Source organism: Saccostrea cucullata, unplaced genomic scaffold (assembly GCF_032062105.1).
Source record: "Saccostrea cucullata isolate Sc308-1 unplaced genomic scaffold, CSIRO_AGI_Scuc_v1 ctg3308, whole genome shotgun sequence".
In the NCBI taxonomy this organism is placed as follows: Eukaryota; Metazoa; Mollusca; class Bivalvia; order Ostreida; family Ostreidae; genus Saccostrea; species Saccostrea cuccullata.
Window position 1 is genome coordinate 152,229 of NW_026921161.1, and position 23,367 is coordinate 175,595.

General features: G+C 35.1%; 1 long non-coding RNA gene across 1 annotated transcript; it reads left to right on the top strand.

Annotated features, from left to right (window-relative positions):
* The first annotated feature begins 18,849 nt into the window (after positions 1–18,849).
* On the top strand, positions 18,850–20,489 carry LOC134259310 (uncharacterized). The gene is made up of 3 exons (XR_009990323.1): positions 18,850–18,927; positions 19,379–19,477; positions 19,842–20,489. It is a non-coding gene; the product is annotated as an uncharacterized LOC134259310 (long non-coding RNA).
* Positions 20,490–23,367: the final 2,878 nt, after the last annotated feature.

Genomic DNA, 23,367 nt, shown 5'->3' on the forward strand with positions numbered 1-23,367 from the left:
TTATTCAAGAAAAGAAGTGACGAAGTCAGTGACACATTACAGAGAGTTGCCCGTACTTCCTTAGAAAAAGCTTTGTCTAAGGAAGTAGAAATGACAGTTAATGGTAATTGCATTTTAAAATTTTGGTTACATTTCATAGGCGTCGGAAGCAAATTGAAAGTGTGGGGGAGGGGGGGGGTAATTGAAAGTGGGGGGACTAAACCACCAAAAAAAGGTAACCCCCAATTTTCAATGCATATATAATGTATAGCGACACCAAGGCTCGGGGATTAAAACCACACGACTCTTGGATAAAATTATATCCAACTTCAAATCATGCGAGATTCAAAATATATATTATAGTATTAATTCGCAAATAAAGAATGGATAATTAAATATTCATTCATCTTAAGCTGATACTGCTGACCAGGTGGCAGAATGCAATTGCATACATCTAAGAACCAGAGTCAGCTTATCTTTGTAATGAGGAATATCTAAAAGGGAATTTTTGTGACATTCAATGTTGATATGCCTCAATGAATTTTTGTCCCCGCTTGAAAAGTGGGGGATATTAATTGGGTCTGTCCGTTCGTCCGGTAGACATAAGAAATGGAGAAAATAAAATTGGTTGCAAAGAAAATGGCAAGAATATTCATCAAAGGAAAGAACACCATAAAGCATTAAAAGCTCTTCCCCGGGTCTCCAATTAACAGACATACTTAGAGCGTGACATTATACCGAAAGGATTCCAGATAAAAGTTACGCCTAACGCAGGGTCAATCTCCAAACGCTTTGAAGAACACTGGGAAGTTATTACAAAAGTGTGTTTAAATTGATATCCTCAAGACAACATGAGGGTGAGATCACGTCCTTAGAATCATCCCTTAACAATATATGTCTCACGCGGATTCTGATGAAGCCCATCAGATTATTACAGTACCCGCATCGTTATTCTTTACAATTCTATCGTGTTCTATCGTGCGTGTATCCTATCGTATCGTGCGTGTATCCTATCGTATCGTGCGTGTATCCTATCGTATCGTGCGTGTATCCTATCGTATCGTGTTTTCCGTTTATCAGGTTTTGCGTTTTCTATCGTGTTTTCCGTTTATCGTGTTTTGCGTTTATCGTGTTTTGCGTTTATCAGGTTCTATCGTGTATCGTGTTTTGCGTTTATCGTGTATATTCGGAAACCCTCGCATTTTATCTTTACCATGTAAAGAAACTACTGAGCTATTCCGAATTCCTTTTTCGTTTTGTTAATAAAAATAAGATTAATTCAACCGAAAAAGAGAAAATAAAGATTTATCCCTTTCTTTTTCATCAATATAAGAGATATTAAAGCGTAGAAGGAAAAAAAAAATTAATCGCGTTTTTCATGAATGAATAAATTGATTTATTAATCAATAAATAATTAAATAAATAAAATAATTATATCATGGTAAAGCAGAGAGTAATTGTCAAAATTTAAACAGTAAATCTATTTTTCGGAGATGAAATTATAAGTAGATCGATCAACTGGTCTATTTCTTTAAAGTATAATTTATCGAATTGTATGATTTATTTTGTCATAATTAAATTTTATTAATATGATTTTCTCAAATGAATCGGAGTAACCGGAGAAAGATTTTGGGTAAGCTACGATGTTCGCATAGACAAAAAGCAAATAAATAAATAATAAGCAGGATATTGAAATGTATCTTTTTTTCATGCAATATTCTGTTTTTCCTTGTTTATCGTCTGATAACGTTAGAAATATGTTTACGCGTCTGACCTGCATGTATGCACAATTAATATTTAAAGTCTTGATGTTACAAATATAATATAACATAAGAAAATGATCCAGATGATTTTAACAAGATTTTGGCCGTATACGTTCAAATTTTAAATGTATTTTTCAAAGCTAATTATAAATTCCTTGACATATGTCTAAATTAATAAAAGAAATCAAAATTATAAAATATAATCAATGAAAATATTCTACCCAATTTATCACACCATGACTATAAAATAGAAGATTTTCATTAATTTTTTCTGGCATTGGATAACATAAAAATAATATATACATGTACAGGGGAAAACATGAAGTTTTTTAACAGCTTACCTTTTCGGCGTGGAAATAAACTCAAAATATAATCCATCGGGATGCCAAAAATCAAAATAAATCGAAGACCTTTCCTTACAAGAAAACTGACAAGTATGTGTAGCTCTCTAATAAGCACACTGTCTTATTGTGCGGTCAACCACCCCCTCCCCTTCTCCCCTAACTGACACCTCGGCCCGTGTGTGTGTGATCACCGTCAACATACCTGTATTGATTTCTCACCCGGGGTCAATTAGTAACCTCGAATACAACCTGGTTCTATCGAAACGCATCTACTTATTTTCGGGATTTTGTTCCTAACTTGTTTGAACAATTTTATCAAAGATTTAATTCAAAATACATTAAATAATTGTACGATTTATGGATTAAAAATCATCTTGAATGTTAAATAAAAATTCAAATAAATCAATTTAATGAAATGAAGTCCCTAAACTCACTCCGTTGATTCTTTTTCATTTCGTACAATGTTTCCATTATGTTTATGTAAATAAGTCTTTTAATAAACATAAAAAAATACACTGCACTTATGGTATGTTCACTTTCGGGTCATCGGGTTTTCTACGTAAAATGGACAAAATTAATTCTAGGAAACAGTTTCATTGATCGTAGAAACGGATGAAATAGTTCTAACATTCTAAACTATGAAAATTAGCTCGCAATATTTTTTTTAACTGTATCTTACTATAAAAATAAAACAAAAGGAGTCGTCTGATCCGCCGTGACCATGCAAGCCTAATAAATACACCGAATCAATTTATAGTATTAATCGATTTTATTCCATACGTATATAACTTTATTTAAGAATTCAATATAATATTTGGCTATTTGGTTAGATCTTGTTTATGTAATTTTAAATTGGTTGCGGACTTTCAAAATACCGCCCTTCGAATATGCCTATTATGAGATTACCGGGTCAGTGTAAATGATTTTTAAGGTTTATAATTCATTTGCCGAATTAAACCTATTTTTCGTTATTATTAGAAACAGTACACACAGAGTTTAATAGCAATGATTTATAATTATTTAGTCGGAAAAGTCACAATTCACTCTTTTAATATTATTTTGTTAATTAATTTTTCTGTTTTGTATTGTAAAGAAGAAAGTATTTAACCATTCAATGTTCGTTAATAAATACGAGGTTTTAAGTATCTGTAATGTAAAATGTTTACATGTACATTAGTCAGAGCTTTAGCGTAAACGTACATGTGCAGTTGTAGCAGATTCATATTCTCATGACACAGTTTACATGTATTAATGCAGATCGCCATTATTTTAATAATTATTTAGATTTCTATTCAGAAAATTTAATTTTCTTGAACTGTTTCGTTCTTGATAGATCTATCATGTTAAATTTATTAATTTTGTTAAAGCCGTTTTCTTTAAAACTTTCTTTCGGTCAGTCTTCTACTTGTATTATTTTCTAAGATATTAATATTTAATTGCGATTTTTGGATACATCGCAGATTGTAAGCTTTAGACATTAAATACAAATATTTAATTCATTGCGTAAATTTCTTCCGTGAAATAACTTGGTACTTGTAGATAAATTTATTAGAAATTATTTAGTCGGAAAAGTCACAATTCACTCTTTTAATATTATTTTGTTAATTAATTTTTCTGTTTTGTATTGTAAAGAAGAAAGTATTTAACCATTCAATGTTCGTTAATAAATACGAGGTTTTAAGTATCTGTAATGTAAAATGTTTACATGTACATTAGTCAGAGCTTAGCGTAAACGTACATGTGCAGTTGTAGCAGATTCATATTCTCATGACACAGTTTACATGTATTAATGAAGATAGCCATTATTTTAATAATTATTTAGATTTCTATTCAGAAAATTTAATTTTCTTGAAGTGTTTCGTTCTTGATAGATCTATCATGTTAAATTTATTAATTTTGTTAAAGCCGTTTTCTTTAAAACTTTCTTTCGGTCAGTCTTCTACTTGTATTATTTTCTAAGATATTAATATTTAATTGCGATTTTTGGATACATCGCAGATTGTAAGCTTTAGACATTAAATATAAATATTTAATTCATTGCGTAAATTTCTTCCGTGAAATAACTTGGTACTTGTAGATAAATTTATTAGATAGAAAATAAAACGTATATTTTTCATAAATAATAAATCTGTTTATAGAGTTTCAAAAGTCACACACTTGAGAAGAAATTTAAAAAAAAATACAGTCTCCATTTCATAAAAATCCATTTAATCACTGTCAATTTTTTTATATATATAAATAAACAACTTTTGTAAAATTAATACAGAGATCTCAGATCCTTTTTATAATAATTAAATGTACTTTATAGTTTAGATTTGAAGCCCTGCGAGTATTTAAATTAAAATATAATTTAATTTTTAATAATCTTTAAATTTAATTCAAAATAATCTTTTCGTCTTGTCAAAAAACGTTCCTCATTTTGAAACAATCCTATCAGGTTTTGCGTTTATCCTATCGTGTAGATCGTTTATCAGGTCTATCGTGTTTTGCGTTTATCGTGTTTTGCGTGTATCGTGTTTTGCGTTTATCGTGTATTGCGTTTATCCTATCGTGCGTGTATCCTGTCCTATCGTGCGTGTATCCTATCGTATCGTGCGTGTATCCTATCGTATCGTGCGTGTATCCTATCGTATCGTGTATCCTGTAAAGAATAACGATGCGGGTACTGTATACCCCCGCTTGAAAAGTGGGAGGGTATAGTGTAATCGGTATGTCCGTCCGTCTGTCTGTACGTCCGTCCATCTGTTACTATTTAGGGTACCCATCTCTTATCCGCAACTCCTCTTATACCACTAAATGAAATTTAATGAAACTTTCACAGAATCTTTATTACATAATGCCATTGTGCACCTCCTATTTTACTTTTTTATCCGACACATATTTTGGGCTTACCGGCCACAGCAAAACATGGACTTTGTCATCAGTTATAACCATACGGGAGGCGGGGGTATTATTTAGTGAGCACATTGCTCGCAGTAACTAGTTGACACCTATAATATGCTCCTTACAAATAAACTTGACAAGACTCAAAGAAAGATTTTTTTTCGAGACAGTGTTTCACAGTCTAGGAACAACCGGTCAGAGGTCCGAGTGAACAAAACATGAAAACCCCGCTAAAGACGCTTCAAGCGCATAAAGACAATCGCGAGGAACGGACCCTTACAAACTCCTGACGTCTGTCCAGTGCTCAATAAATCTAGTGTTCCTCTCCCCGAATCGGAGACCTCACTTCTTTCCAAGGTCCTCAATTTCTGTCCGCCAAGTGAGGTCGACGAAAACAGAGAGGACACCCAAACAGTCTTTCGGAAACTTCTATATAAGGAGCACTTCTTTAAAAAAGACTCCGAACTTGATTCATATAACTCTTCCCAGCCAGATTTACACGAGATATTTAAATATTTTGGATGGAATTCCATCCAGTTCATTTGAAGGATGGAAAAACCGTCCTTTTCTTTATGACGTTTTTTTTTTTTTAGCACAAACTTGTAACTTTCAGATCGGACGGTTCCGTCATGGACATGTTACCGTACATAGTTTTGCATATGTGACTTTGAGAAGTATATATGGCATCTAGACTATAATGTTTGTATCATCGACATTCTTACATACGTAGGTTGGAGGACTTTTGTTATAGCACTGGTCAGGGACATATTTTTTTCTTATGCAGTCGATGACAGATTATTCATTTTCAAAATCCAACATGCATTCCCCTCTCTAGTAGTAAATGAAACCATTACGCTACTGTTCTTCAAGTACTCTTTCCCTTCTATTCTCATTTTACGTCGTCGTTTCACCGAACATAGACAGTGTTTGCATTCGCCATCTATGAAGATTCAAATTTATATGCAGTAACTATCTATCTTCGGAGCTCCAGTGTCATCTATAGAGGGTCCATGAAACCAGATATGCAAACCAAGTGTTATCTATAGAGGGTCTCTTTATCTGTACACAACCATGAAGGCGAACGCAGGCAAATGTAAAGCCGAAATGGAGATTTTAATATTTCTGCATAATTGATGTATACTTCAAATTTAATTATGTTTAAAAGTAACAACCATGTTAATATATCTTTGAGATTTCATGAGTAAACCTGTCGTTTCAGCGAACATAAACAGTGTTAGCATTCGCAAGCTATGAGGAGATGTAGTAGGATTCGCAATCTTTAAGAAATTATTTTCATTAGGATATGAGAAAACTTTAAATATTTTTAATACTTTTGATACAATCATTAAAATGGCTACTAACCGATATGTAGTCCGTTTTCAAGTATATACATGTACCATGCATATCCAATATACTCAAATCTCGTATGACAGAAGATTTTCATATCGACGTACATATGTCGTTAAAAAAACTATTGGAACTTAAGAGGCAGTCGAAGGGGCCTTACTGTCACGACCAGAGAAGTAACGCACTGCTGAAGGATATTGATTGATTAATCGCACGTTTTTAACGTTCCATTAGAGAATTTTCACTCCTATTGAGATGGCACCATGTATCAGTGGAAGGCTTAAAATTTTGATAAAGCCAAAATATGATGTGATAAAACCATTATATGATGTGGATAAAACATTATACGATGTGGCTATTATACACTTATCCATTGGATGTGAGTGGGATAGCTCTTTTATCAAACCAGCAACAGAGAACTATTCCCCGAGGGCTTGCCCGAGGGGAATAGTTTCTGTCAAGGGTTTGATAAAAGAGCTATCCTACTCACACCCAGTGGATAAGCGTTTTATTATACTGATGTATAATGTAATTTCTGAGGTTTGAATATCATACTGCAAGAATAATCTGAAATCCTGATGACGTCACAATGCTACTGACGTCATTATGACATCACCAGTCGATCGATTTAACGCGGGAAATCAAAATTGGAGGCAAAAATTGCATGAAAATTTTCCGAGGGTGGATAGCAAAAACTATACCCCGGGGTATAGCTTTGCTATGCGTGAACTATAAAAGATAGCTATTTTACCTTCTGAACTTCATATAGGAAACATTTTAACAAAAGTATAATAAATTATTATATGATGTGGTTAAAACAATATGATGTGGCTTTATCATTATGTGCAGTTGTGTATTGATTATATGCTATGGTTTCTTTATTATATATGATGTTGTTATATCATTAGATGATCTTGTATTATTTTGTGATGTTGTTATAAAATTATCATTATATGATGTGGTTATATCATGACATGCAGTGATCACTTCATTTTATGAGATAAAGAGAACTTATTTTAAATTCGTCAAACACATATATACATATCGATCACAGAATATATAATTGTCTTTTCAAAATGGCGGATACTGCAATGACACAAGTTCTCAAAAACTTCATTTAGAGACTGTTTACTCAAACATTGAAAGGAAGATAACACAAAACATTGGGCCTCGAAAAAAAATGTTTGTTTCCGCTTTCAGGCTGAAAAAATTTAGGGTAGGTCGGTAGGCATTTTTTTTTTTGCCTTTTTAATCAAAACATGAAAAGAAGTAACATTATAATATCAAAAGAAATGGTGTTTTCAAACATTTCTGTGACTTAAACTTTTAATAGAAAGGTGACCAAAACTTCTTTCTGTCTTGAAAAGCTTGCAAAGTTTGAGACTATAATTCTCTGGGTGAAATCTTGCACATCATGGGACAAAAGCATTAAAAAAATATTTAGGGTCGGCACTTTAAATTAGGGTCGGTCGGGAAAGCGGAAACAAACATATATTTTTTCTAGGCCTTGTTGGAAAACTCTCCATGGCTGAATTGCAAACTTTGGGAATAACTAACAGTTCCGATATGAAGTTGCGTACTGAGTGTGTGAAGTAGAGAAGTTGTACACCAAGGTAGGTTACAATGGATGGAGGGGCTCCTAAATTCCTAAATGCACACTTGAAAATCTGGCTTCTGTGGTATTCGGTATCTCAACCAAGGTTTTTTTGGACAGGAGCATACAAGATGTTGTCCGGTTCCTTAGTCTCGACCGCATTGTGCTGGAGACTGATAGTCCTTACCTTGCTGATGGACCTAAGGCTATCATCGACATTGCGGAGGAAGTCGCCCGTTTGAAGGAAGTTCCGTTGCGAGAGGTGTTGCGCGCGAGCCGGAGGTGGAAATAGTTTTGAGATATCTAAGATAAATAACCTTTTGTTGGTTTCACAGAGAACAATGTACCGGCGAATGATTAGGTATTCCTTAAGCAAGGGCTGATTTTCCATTATGTGGTGAAAAAATGTTGAAACAAATTCTAGATTAGGATTACAAGTTCAAAGATGGCGAATTATCGTTTAACATGCTAGCTTGTCATGTTACTCGGTTATATCGAGAGGCGCCCACAGGGAATGCACTTGCCATGCTTATCTGGCTGAATCATTTTAAATTTATATTTACTTCACAATTGCGTAAGAAAAAATCAAAATTACTTAAACAAAAATGTTTTATCGGTTCTTTCTGGAAATGAATTGCATAATGCCTTCTGTTATTTTTTATAACCATTCACGATTTTACATGAAAAAAAAACACGTACGAATTATTTTTGTTTTAGTTTAAAAATCAGTGATAGTTTGTACGTAAAGTTGAGGCGACTCAGGCGAGGTTTCCCTTTTCTCTTTCACTCTCTCGATACTCCTTATCCTAAACCATTGAGTATACACAGCTGGTCAAAAGATAATAAAAAAGTGGAAAGTAAGTTTCAATACACACACGCATACAAAATATAATTAATCGGTCTCAGATATGTCACACCCATACTAAATATACATGTGTAACGGGAGAGGAGAAAATGCAGGGGACCAGACCGGGATTCGAACCCGGGCCCCCTGAAACTCCGGTCAGGTGCTCTACCAACTGAGCTATCTGATCACCGGCGATCGAACCCGGCTGACCGCCACATTCCTCCCTCCTTAAAGGTCCTTGGCCCTCCAAAGACCCCAACCAGGCTCATCCCAGGCAGGTCTTTCACCTGTCAATTCCAGGGAATGGCACGGCACCAAATGTAACGGGAGAGGAGAAAATGCAGCGGACCGGACCGGGATTCGAACCCGGGCCCCCTGAAACTCCGGTCAGGTGCTCTACCAACTGAGCTATCTGGCCACCGGCGATCGAACCCGGCTGACCGCCACACATGTAATGAATCAGATAGTGTCCCACCCATACTAAATACAACGAATCAGAAAGTGTTTTATGGGCAGCTCAGATGTGAGAACACGTTTCCTATATTGGTTATTTTATGTCCATATATTCTTAACAAATTGTTTTCTATTTAAAATATACCCCGTGGAAATCCGGGTAAGAATAGGTCCTCAGTACCCCCTTGCTTGTCGTAAAACGCGACTAAATGGGGTGGTCCTTCGGATGAGACCGTATAAACAGCAGGTGTGACACGATAATTTATGATAAAGATCCCTCCCTGCTCAAAGGCCGTAAGTGCCGAACATAGGCTTAAATTTGCAGCCCTTCACCGGCAATGGTTACGTCTCCATATCAGTGAAATATTCTGGAGAGGGACGTTAAACAGTATACAATCAATCTATTAAAAATATTGTATTTATATATTATAATGAATGTTACTTTGATGTATGCGTAACATGAACAATAATATTAGTGTTATAAGGCGAAAAAAAGCGTAAAACATTTAACAGGTACATATTGTTTCAAGAGAACCGTCTTAACCGCAACGTTTACATAATTTCCAATTGGTTGCTCAGTGGTTCGAGCGTCTGCTATAAAGTCGCAAAATGAAAAGCCGATCCTTGCGGGTTCGAATACCAATGACTGTGGGACGTGGAGGTCGGCGTACAAACCGAGGTCCCGTGATGCAGTGGGTGGTGGCACGAATAAGCCCCTCGCTGCTGAATGGCCGTAAGTGCCGGATAGAGGACAGAGTTTGCAGATCTCTGGCGACAAGTGGCGGCGTCTCCGTGCGAGTCCAAAATTCTCCAGAGGGATGTTAAACTATCCAAACAAAGAAATGACTTCCTATTTTTACGTCACACCGAATTCTATAATGTTTACAGCAGCTGATGTACACAGGATTCACATAATTTAAAAGATATAAAATGCATTGGGAAGTGTCGCCCGTGTGGCGCAGTAGTTCGAGCGTCTGCTCTAGAGTCGCGAAGAAAGGAGTCGATTCTTACGTCGCAGGTTCAAATCCCACTGCGAGACGTGGAGACCGGTCCTTCGAAGGTCCCGTGCCGCAGGCTTTCGTCCCATGTTAATAGAACTCCTACCTTGCGTTTTCCCATTTTATCACTAAGACCAAGCGCGTCAAGATGTATCAAAAATTAATTCTTATGAGCATCCCATTCCTGTTCATTTGTTATCGGGTCACTAGAGTGTTTTAAGTGATGGTGTAGACATGACTTCCTGTTTAACTTTAGTATGAAAAATCCCATATGTTAATGGACTTGTTTTGACTAATGTAAGTGTCGATGGCGATCTGTATAGGCGATATATCCAGCTTTCTGGTACCATGTTACAGAGGTACATATATGAACCAAGCTGTCATGCTGATTACTTTTTTTTATCTCCTCATTATGGGGAGAGTTCTACAACTTAAACTATTAGATAATTTGTACAAAAGACAATTCTATTATAGTGTACAGTAGGTGTTGGCACGTTTACAGTTCCCTTCTTGCTACATGACCCTCAGTCCCACTTAAAGATTTGAAATTTAAAGCCTACACCATCTCAAAATTAGTCAAAAAGTCTTGAGAAATACGTTAAACAAAATACACAATACTTTTCTGCCACGTCAAATATGACACATTAAATTGTGTGCCATTATAAAGCGTGATCGTCTTCTTGTGAGGATTTTCTATTTCTCACCCCTTTAACTTATTGTATCTTTCGTTTACCCTTCCATGATGGAATGTCAAATTTTCTGTCGAACATCTCTTTCTCAACATTTATAATGCTGCGCCACCTGTGCTTACATTAAGCATTTATTGTATTTTCAATTGTCCTTCAGGCTGTACAGATATCTGCAAATGTTTCAGTCGTGTGTATAACAACCCCATTTTGTGTGGTTGTTGATGCTGATGATTTAAAAACTCCTCCTACGCTATCACATCTACTTTTACCATGTCGGGAATCTTATTCTGGAACCCTGACAGCCTATTCATAATATTAATGGCAATTGGTTAAATAATTCCAAAATATGTATTGAAGATTGATTGATTGCATATTGTTTAACGTCCCTCTCGAGAATTTTTCACTCATATGGAGACGCCACCACTTGCCGGTGGAGGGCTACAAATTTTGTCCTATGCTCGGCACTCTGGGCCTTTGAGCAGTGAGGGATCTTTATCGTGCCAGCACCTACTGCGACACGGGGCCTCGGTTTATACGGTCTCATCCGAAGGACCGGTCTCCACGTCCCGCAGTGGGATTCGAACCCGCGACGTAAGGATTGACTCCTTACTTCGCGACTCTAGAGCAGACGCTCTAACCTCTGCGCCACGCGGGCGACAAATTTTCTGTCGAACATCTCTTTCTCAACATTTATAATGCTGCGCCACCTGTGCTTACATTAAGCATTTATTGTATTTTCAATTGTCATTCAGGCTGTACAAATATGTGCAAATGTTTCTGTCGTATGTATAACAACTCCATTTTGTCTGGTTATTGATGCTGATGATTTAAAAACTCCTCCTCCGCTATCACATCTATTTTTACCATGTCTGGAATCTTATTCTGGAACCCTAACAGCCTATTCATAATATCAATGGCAATTGGTTAAATAATTCCAAAATATGTATTGAAGAAAGCTAAATCAATCGATTCAAATAGATGAGTTCGTTCTGGCCATGGATCCAATGCCCCAGGAACAGGCAGATCAAGACAATTAATGCAACTTTATCTTATGGGGATTCTTTCCTCGGTTTCCTCGAATACAATATTAGGTTGTATAGTGTAGCCCAACACAGGTTTCCAACCACGTCCTGTGATAAACTTGAACACATCTCCAAGGGTTCTTTCCCCTTTCTCCACTTCTCTCCTTCCTGCTTTAAAAGGATTTCAAAATTAAATTCTCCAACGGAAGACTTTCTTACCGATTTTGAGCAAGCGAGTTCTCGGAAATTATTCGACCGATTTCCACCAAACATTCAGATCCGATAGATAATCATCTTGTCGGAACGTTTCGTCGTTGATGACTTCATTTCCGGTCGTGAGATGTGGACGATTTTCTGACTTTTGAAGGTCGGCTTGATCCCGGTCATTATTCGACGTTGATAAATGACCCCTTTGCCCGTAAAAAAAGTGTCACCACCCTAAAAAATTGCATACTGCAAGTGAAGAAAAATGACCCCCGCAGAATAATGACACCCTTGCTGATTTAAGTTACAAATTTTTAGGCTGGACCAATTGGCCAAAATGCACCTGAGCTAAATTAGGAATAAATTGATGACATGTTGATCTCATTAAATTATACAATTATATCTATATTAAGGTCAATGCAATGATTCAGAATCTAAAGGAGTAAAAGATTCATAGAGCCAAAAAGGATAGGGGGACATTGTTTTTTCGTTGATGGAGACTCATCGTTTTGACAGAAAAATCTTGCAATATTATATATTATTAGTGGTCTTTGACTCTACTAACTCGATATGAATCGCTCTCGTTGTCAAACATGTAAACTTGATGGCCCAAAGTTTACTTTCAGCTTGTCGGCCACGCGTTGTACGTGTGACGATGGTCCAGGGTCCAAATCCATCTTCTGCTCTGAATAAAGGTCCTGAAGTAATCCTGTCCGTTGGTAAATCGGCCATCCTCAGAACTTTCAAAATTCCCTCGTAATTTTCTGCATAAAACACACTTATGAGTCCCGGAAATGTTTCTTTTCACCAATAATCCAGTAATCGCAACCTTCTGTGATGTGTCTGCCCTATATTGTTATAAACACGACTGAAGCCGATTTATCATGAAAATGCAGTATAATCAATTTCGCCACATAAGATTTCTTAGGTATAATGAATGGATTCTTCAGTTCTACAGGAAGTACGCTAAGATTCAATCTCCTGCCAAACTTCATTATGCCATCTTCACTCAGGTAAGGAAACAAATTAAGCACAGAACTGTCTCATTGTAGAGGTTTCTTATGCTGTAAACAGTCAATATTAAAAAAAAAAGTATTCCGAGTTTCTTGGATGATGACTGATTCACAGTCTCGTCGGATTGTAATGGGATCTGACACATTTCTCCTTTCTCTTTCTGTTCCAATTTAGTTGCATGTTTAAAGATTCCTGCTCTTGTTTCAATTTTGCTGCATTTAATTGTTCTTCAAATATTGTAGCATTGATTTCCGACGTCTTACCTCGACAACCTTCTCTGCAGTCTTTAGCTTCGTTTTAGCTTCTTCTACTCTCTCAAGTGATTTTATACTTGCTGAAGACACTAAACACCAACAGTATTTGTCTCCTCTTCCATTCACCTGCGTGGCGCAGTGGTTAGAGCGATCTAGAGTCGCGAAGTAAGGAGTAAATCCTTACGTCGCGGGTTTGAATCCCACTTTGGGACGTGGAGACCGGTCCTTCGGATGACACCCTATAAACCGAGGTATGGTGTCGCAGTAGGTGCTGGCATGAAAAAGATCCATCTCTGGTTAAAGGCCCCGCGTAGGATAAAATTTTGTAGCCCTCCACCGGCAAGTGATGAGTGAAAAATTCTCGAGAGGGAATTTTGTAGCCCTCCACCGGCAAGTGATGAGTGAAATATTCTCGAGAGGGACGATAAACAACATACAATCAATCAATCTCCTCTTCCAATGATCTTATAATCTCGTTAAGTTTTGTCAAACAAGATTTTGTATCTTCACTTACTAGTCTACACGGTACAGCTATTGTCTATTAAAATTCGTGCACATTCACTGTAATTGTGTCTGTTTATGAAATACTGACCTTCATTGTAATCTTGTTAATATAGGGCAAAGTTTCTCAGAATCTTATCGCGAATTGAGCTCAATGTTAACAATTTTGAACACGTAGGCCGTGTAGATTCTTCAAAATTGGATCAAATTCTATTTTCTATCTGAAAAAGGCTTCACTTAACTTTATTTCATATTTCCTGTAATTGTTATTGTGCCTTTTGTGTTGGAATTTTAACCCTTTCTGAAGTCATATTCGTTGGTTCTGTTTCCAGGATGCCTGGCTGAACATGAGTTTGTTGTTCCCAGGAGGGTATCTCTTGTTGATTTGGTTTTGACATCACGACCGGAAGTTATCTACTATGCTACCTCTAAAAGTCGTGAACACAAACAGCTAGCGTACCTAATTAATTCTCTTGGAATAAACTGTAGATGCTACAATAACAAAACATCAACAATACTATGTAGCACATTCAAAAAGGTATCATATGTAAGGGAGTACATGTTATGTTATTATGATTATTACGAACTGATTTGTGTACGATATAGTGATTAACTAAGCATGCGCAATACAATTAAAAATGGTGTTCTATTGTTATTCATGAACCATGGATGTCAGTCCAGTGAATCGTTACAGACCACTTCAAAGGGGGCGAAGCAGAGCAAACATGCATCATTGCAGATCGACAACACTGTCGCGTGAGAGACGCACACAGTGTAAAAGACGAGATGAACATCGATGGCGATACAATTCGAGCGCGCATCAGAGCAGGTGCCCAAACTATGGTTTTGATCACAAAAAGAGACGTGCGATGTCTTGCAAGAGGAAAACAGTGACGCAAATCAGGAAGTGGAAGCATTTCTCTCAAGTGTTATTGAAATTCGTGAATCAGAATATTGTGATGGTGATAAGTATAATGATATGATAATGTCACTGATGATTATGATGGTTTATTTATTGATTGTATTGCCTATTGATGAACCAGTGTTAGGAAAAGTGAAGCATTTGCTGAATTGAATGTAATGCATGCAGATTCCTGTGGCATTGTAAATTAGATACTGGGTCACAAGTGAATGCCCTACCTCTAGATGTGTTTTAACGCATGAAAGCAAGGTACCCTTTCCACCCAGCCCAAAATCTTGTAGGTTATGGGGATTCCCATTCAAGTCAATAGGGATATGAAGTCTACATGTTGATTGTAAAAGCAAAAGGGTACCCTCCCCCCCCAAAAAAAAATCATATTATTGATATACACAGGAGAAAAGCTCCACCTATCCTGGGACTAACCTCTTGTTTAAACCTGAAACTTGTCAAGTTGGTTGGTTCTGCAATCAACACACCTTCCCTCAAGCCTCTCGATAAGGAAGGTGCACTCACCGAGTACAACGACGTATTCAGTGGTATAGGTCTGTTCCCAGGGGAAGTTAAAATTGAGGTTCAGCCAGTAATAGACCCTCCACGTAGAGTTCCACAGGTCAAATCCAAAAAAACTGAAAGTTGAGGAGTTGGATAAGATTGAAAGAGAAAAATTCATTATCAGGGTCAAGGAACCTACTCAATGGGTCAATTTCCTTGTGGTTGCGGAAAAGCCCAATGGGTCCGTAAGACTTTGTATAGTCCCCAGAGATCTAAATAAGGCCTATGAATACGGCTTCAGGATAATACTTGTCAAGGTCACTAACTTAGAATCTTGAGCAGTTTCATACCTAATTCTATTGAGACAGACATCATTCATTGATATATAGCTAGATATCATGTGAACTTGGACTTCAAGTCCTCTGATTTAGAGTCTTTTCTGAACAGAGTCTGCCAAAGGGATCTTCTCACCAGGGACACGTGGTAAGTGAAGTGAGTATCTCTGGAGTTGCAGTATCATACGTTGCAAGATGCGAGTTAATGGGTTTCTGGATAACAGAAACCAAAGGTTTGTGATCAGTTTGAACCGTCACCTCCTTACTATAAATGTATTGGTGAAAATATCAACACGAGAATACTATTGCGTACATCTCTTTTTCAATCTGGGCATAACTGACTTCACTAGGAGTCAGAGCTTTTGAAGTGTAGAATGCAGGCTTACCATCGTGCAATACAGTGGCACCTAACCCAGGCTTTGAAGCATCAACCTGTTGTACTATATTCTCGTCTGGGTTATAATACGAAAGAAGACGACCTTGAGACCTATTTAGAATACCTTGACCTTGTTAAAGGCTTCATCTTGAGCAGCATCCCGAATACATTCAGACTTTGGCGATAATGGCTTCCTCATAGGAGCAGTCACCTCTTAAAGGCTAGGCACTTCGCCAAATAGGTAATCATACCTAACAGAGTTTCGAGCTCACTGCGATGTTTTGGGAATTGCATTTCACTGACGGCTTTGACCTTTTTAGGATCGGGCTTTAGACCTTGTGCTGAAATGAAGTGCCTAAAATAACCAAGTTCTGTTTGACCAACAGATAGTTTCTCAGAATTAAGCTTTATACATTTCTTCCTGCATCGTTGGAGAACAGCATGCAAGTTTACGTCATATTTTGTCTTAGTCTTGCTATAGACGAGAACATAATCAACTATTGCAACAAGGCCGGGTAGGTCGTCAACGCATTCGTCAATTTTACGTTGGAATTCGTCCTGAGACGACTGAAGACAAAATGGGAGTCTAAGGAACCTATATCTACCATACCACTGCATGAAAAGTCGCGTTTAATATAATTTAATAAATTCGTTTACTCCAGTAAATTTCTTGTATTGAATTTAATTTATGTATAACGGTACATTTTATATGAGATATATTGTGATATAATTAAGTACAGTTTTCAAATAAGTATAATCACATTTAATGCAAAATACGTCGAGAATAATATAGTTTAATAGAGAAAATTATACGTGTCGTTTAAGAATATCGACATGTTAAAGTAAATATGCTTATACTTAAAGTTTAAGTACATTTTTGGTATTTTCAATATGTCATAAATAATTCTTTATACCTAATGTAAACTTATGTTGAAACATTTTTGAAAGAAAACGTTTAGGCACCCTATTAATTTAATTTATTCATTTCTCATTTTTATTTATTTAACCCTTATGTAGATTTTTTCAAAACTATGGAATATAACTTAGTTTTTTTCTCTATGATCGACTACTACTGTAGTACAATTACATCGGGATCGAAGTCGGGCTCGAAAAGCAATTAATTTAAAAACAACACACCGCGCCGAAATTCAATTTTTTGGAGAGTTCCGCGCAGCCATGTTGAACTTGATCATGATGTTGTACGGGGCAAAAGAGAGTGACACGAAAAGGAGAAGCATGATTAACTTTGGATGTAATTTCCGTTTTCACAGAAGATGAAGACATTTACGACCCTGTTTAGCGGTAGGAACAATGTACATTGTACAAATTTTATCATGTGTCCTTGAATGAATAATTGCCTCTGCTACTGATAATGTTACTGTTCCTTAGTCTGGGCACTACACATAAAATGCCTGGCAGTAAAAGCGTTTGGGCAAGCGCTATTTAAATTTTGTAATAATTATTTAACACTTTCAATTATCTCTCTTAAAGATGGATTTTAACCAGAATTTTCTCGTTTGGTATTGGTTTCAGAATTTTAGTCATTAAAGTGTTCCTCTGTTCAGCATTTACAGACTGAGTATGTTGTACAATGTAATAAAATATTTATTTATTTCTTATGCATACTCAAGAATATATTCAGCACTTATTTTGATTATTTAAATAGTTGCAGTGGACTGTGCCTGAGACGATTCCCCACATCGCCGGCTATGTAGACAGCTTGTGAAAATGGTGAGAACCATGCAGCTCAAATTTTCAATTAACACAAATAAACTAACAATGTTTTATCAACCTGTATCTTTAAGCATAAGACTATAAAAAATATTGCAACAGCTTGAAATGCTATATACCAAGTAAACAAGATGAGGTTTATATTCTTATTTTCCTTATCCTAAAAATACAACAGCAATGGATTCTGAGCTATGCATAATTTTTTTTACGTTAAATACTTAAGCATGAATTATTAAAAATAGCTATCATATTCTATGATGCACAATTATGCATGCATTATTTACAGGAATGATCACAAGAAATGACAAAAGCAGTAGGAAGAAAGATTTCTTAAATTTTCTGATAAGATCAATAAAATCACATGAATTGATTTTTTTAGCTCACCTGAGCCATTTTAAGACCCGAGCGAGTTTTCTTATCTGTGTCTGGTATTTGTCTGTCATATATAAACTTTTCAAATTTTTACATTCATGAGAATTAATCCTAGTTTGAACAAAAAAACCCTGCAAGATACATCTTTTCTTTCAGAAATTGTGCCAGAAAAGTTTGAAGTAGCTATGGGAATGATCAACATTGAACTTGCTGAGCCTTCCTTCTGAAAGCTACTTGACCAGATGTTTGGCTACCCAGTATGAGGTACGAACTAATCATTTGTTGTACGACTTATTGTGTATGAGATTGCCACCATTTACTAGAACTTTGCATTTGCTGTCCACTTTAAAAACCTGCTATCTACAGTGTAAGTTGTTAAATTAAATATATTTTAGTTTATAAATAAATCACTTGCTCATTATCCCAATAACTTGCATGTTAAATGCTGTAGATGCTAACCTTTGCATTTTTGTTTACTCTTAAATTCAATGTGTTCCGAGTATGTACATCCATTTCATATCATGTTTTGTTGTCTCTAAATTTAATCTAATACATATCATAATATGTTTTTGAAATAATTCGCTGAACTAGATCACAAAGATTAAGGATTTTATTATTGTATGAATGTTATCTACTTGCTCTAATCATAAATACATCAGTTTGTATATTTTTTCTACGAGATGCCATACATGCATTTAATTTTTCATATTTTTTTATCCATAGTATCTTTCTGTAACATTAAATAAAATATCGTGGAGGAACACAAAGAAAAGGGCTGTGCATCTCAACATATTCAAGGTCAAGCAGGTAAATACATTGGTAAATTGCTCAAAAAAAGAAATGGCAAAAAGTCACTAGTCCCCAATTTACATGTACTTCCACAAAATCTGTAGCTTGCTGCTGTTAAAATATAGATACGTATGTCTTAATATATTAAATGCTGTAAATGCTATTCTTTTCATTTTGTAAACTTTGTAAATCTTCAAATTCCATGTGTTCGGACTACGGTACCATTATGCATGTTTCATATCATATTTTGTTGTCTATAAATTTGATCTATACATATAATTATATGGTTTTTTTTTTATGTAATTCACTTACCTAGATGACACAGAGAATTTTTTTCATTGTGTAAAATGTTATCTTCTTGCTTTAGTCATAAGTATACCCTATTTGTATATTTTTTTCTCCTTTTTTGTATATTCTTTCTACGGAGAGCCACACCTGTTATTAATTTTTCATATTTTGTTTGTGACAGCTTTTTACCATATCCATAGTATCTTGCTGCTAAATGAAAAAAAAAATATATTCCGGAGGAGCAGAGAAAAGGACACTTCACATGTTCAAGGTCAAGCAGGTAAACATAGTAATAAAATGCTCCAAAAACAAAAAAAGATGGCAAAAAAAAACAATAGTCCCCAATTTACATGTATAACAACATTAGCTTCATAATCTGTAGCTCGATCGCTTGCCTGAAATTATAGATAATTATCTGTCTTTATTACCCAGACTTGAAAAAATGGCATATCTTTTGTGGTCCTCTGTAATTTTTTTTTTTTAATTAATCAAAATTGAGCTGTGTTTCCTCTAGGTCAATTGATAATTTTACAATCAACTCAGATTTTGTGTAGTATTTAATATATGCAATTGCATAAATCCGGAAGCACACTTATAATATGTATATATAGGCAAATGGGTATTTATTTTTATGTTTGTTGTAGAAATTAGGAGCTAGATGTGCTTCTCCAGAGCTGAAAACTTCTTGGCCTGAAGAGAAGAAAAAGCAAGAAGAAGCAGTTTTAAATATTGATTACGTCTTCATAGTACAAAAAAATGATTCTAAAGATAATACTATCTATGAAATTAGAAAACTGAAGTTGCGTTCTGATGAATGTGAGAAAGTCTTCAAAGAACAGGACACCAAAAGTGCAACTCTCAAATCAAAGCACTCTAAAAGGCAGAGCATAAGGAGAGCTAGGACAAATAAAGAATCAAAAAGAGTCAACCCTATGGATGCAGTAATTGAACAGAGATGGGCTATTAGAGATGAAATATCTGAGTTGCTACTTTTTTGCACAAATGTGATGCTTGTTTTACTTATCTTTAATTGACACATTCAATGTTAGATAAGAAAAAAAATATACCTAGTGTTGTATTTTTGACAGTGAAATTTTTTTCTGATGCTTGATTACAGATTGAAACTGTTATGTTTTTTATTGTTTAAACATTTATTGGTTTGTTGTGTAGTATGCAATCACATACATTTTAATCTTGATTTATATATTACATATATGTACAAGTCTGACTTAAATAATGACTGCATGGAAATTATTGTGGAAAAAAATAAGACAATCAAGGGTAGTCAAAAAGAGCTTCGTTTGCAGTAAGTTGCAGATCTTGATACCCAAGTAAGAGAGAGGTGGCGTCTCTGACCGATCCTTTTGCTGTTGCTTGTGGGCGAGTGAGGCTTCTCTGTCAGTGGCTTAGTGAATCATAGATGTAAAAAATAGAATAGGCAAATGAGGTAGAGACATTTCTGAGTAAAAAAAGGGGTGAATTTTGATTTTAATAAATATTACAATTGATATTGAAAGAGTAATGAGAATTGCAAGAGTAAAATATTAATTTGTTTCCTGCCAGTTGAAGTAAGACAGTTTATTACGAGAATCTTTTCCATTAAAATGGAATTGTAATTAAGGCTTAAAAAAATTTGTAAAATATACTACTGTTAATACAGGACTTCTATATGTGCATGTTTCAGAGCTCATTCTTGATATTTTAAGGCAAAGTTAAAAATATCACTATTGAAATGTCTTGCATTCCAATGTAATGTTGATTTAATGAGGATATGTTAAATTACAATCATCAAGCAATAAACCTAGCAGTTGGAACAGAAATGAGCTACATGTTTTGGAAACAATTTTAAGCTGCTATTGTTTTGTGTAATTGTGATACTTTTTTCTTACTTTGAATTGACATAACCAAATGTTATAAAGGATTTTTTGGGTGTTGTATTTTTCAGTCAACATTAAGTATTTTACAAGTCGAACTTGAATAATTAGTGCATGGACATCTATTGTGGAAATACTTGGGAAACAATATAAGGGTGGTCTGAAAGAGCTTTGCTGGCAGTAAGTTGCAGATCTTGATACCCAAGTAAGAGAAAGGTGGTGTCTCTGACCGATCCTTTTGCTGTTGCTTGTGGGCGAGTGAGGCTTCTCTGTCAGTGGCTTAGTGTGTCTTATTTAATGTACATGTAAAACGAATGGGCAACTTTTATTGGCAACTTTTATTCTGTTTATGCAAAGTATGATATAATTTTTTGTGGGAAATTGAAAAGCCATTTACAACCCATGCAGCAGTTTTAATAGGGGCAGTTTCAGTCATATTTTGCAGTCTTTTGGAGTCCAGAATGACTACATTTTTGACCTGTTGTGTTCTGATTTATTACGGATTTAAATTTTACATACAATTCTATTTTTATATTAAATTATTTATAATTACTTCAGTATATTACTTACTACTAGTATGTAGAAATTTACTCCATTATAATTGAGCTACAATCATGATTGTAAATTTTTAAATTCTGACTTTTAGGCATAAATTTGAAATATCTTGTACTTTGTTAGAACTCATTGTTTGTAGACTATTGAGATAACATCTAATAAAACTGAATGAGAAATGCATTTGTGTATGATTGTAAAATACTTGCCAAAAAACCCACAATTGTAAACCATACAAATTATTGATGGAATAAATATAAAATAAAATTATTATGCAATAATATAATAATAGTAAATTTCATCAAATACAACTTTAAATCTTAATGATATGGGAAGGTTTAATCCGTACATTTTCATCACTTATACACGAGATTTAATATTAGTTTATGAAAGATTAAAATTTGAACGTATAAGTAAGTTTACAATTTTCCATATAAAACGTAATTTTTGGAAGTATTATAAAGTAAAGTGTGAATTTAACAAAAAATAATGAGGTAAAGATCTACGTTAAATTTTATTAAACGAACAAATTTAATATGACCATAAAACTTTATTTTATGGCCATGTTTAATAATAATTATACGTTTTGTATATTAGAGGTATAATACTTGTTTACGGCAGACTTAAATCCGAACGTATTAGTAAGTTTACAATTTTCCAAACTTTATTAAATTTGTTCTTTTAATTTTTCATTAAACTCGTATTAAATGCTTATTATTTTCTAACATTTACGATCCCACAATATGTTATATTATGCATTTAAACATTAAATAATCGCAGCATTTAAATTGCATTTAAGGTAAAATTAAACCCGACTTTTCAGGCAATGTACGGGGTGTGGAAATTGTTAGCATGCTAGACTCATCGGACAATTTGAGGGTCCAGTAAGCACTACGAGCATACAGCTTTGTGAAGTATCTTGCTTGTATCTACAATCGGATGTATGCATTCAATTGCATTTTGCATATGCTTGTATTTAGCACTTTTGGTTTCTTGTTAGCACAACTGGTCAGAATCCAGAGGAGCTTATGCGATAGTAATGTATCCGTCCGTCTGTAAACAATTTTTCAAAATGCTGCTGCTACAGTTTCGGTCTGATTTCAAAATAACTTGACACCATAGAACAAGAGGCTCATGGGCCTTATAGGTCACCTGAGCATCATGCAACAACCTTCAAATGATTGAATTTGGTTCATATTCTAGCTAGATGGTATGGCATGCACATTTTGATAGAGGCACAATTGCTTATCATAACTATACACTTAAATTTTTAGTTTGTTTACTTGATACCCATAAGCAGGGTGAGGGAACAAAAATGCATGTCAACTAAACGGTAATATTCAGCAATAATCAGACGTTCCCCTACCTCACATGAACCGCTGACCCTAGGTCTACACATTGCACAATTTTTGAAAAGGTACACTTGCTTATCAAAAATGGTTAATACCAAGGAGCAGATTTCAAAAATTTATTTTTAGTATATAAGTAGACCCCCCCTCCTTCTTTGGTATCCCTGACCCAGGGGCCTTGAAATTCACAATTCTGGAAGAAGAGCCCTTGCACATCATAACAAAACAAATAGTTCATCTGCTTATAACCCAAGAGTAGAGAAAAAAGATTTTTATAGATGTAATGTATTTTCACTATATAATCATTATAGAGCCACAACCTAACACCATAACCCCTGACCCTGGGCAATAAAATTCACAATTTTTGTAGAGGCACTGTTGCTCATCATAACTAT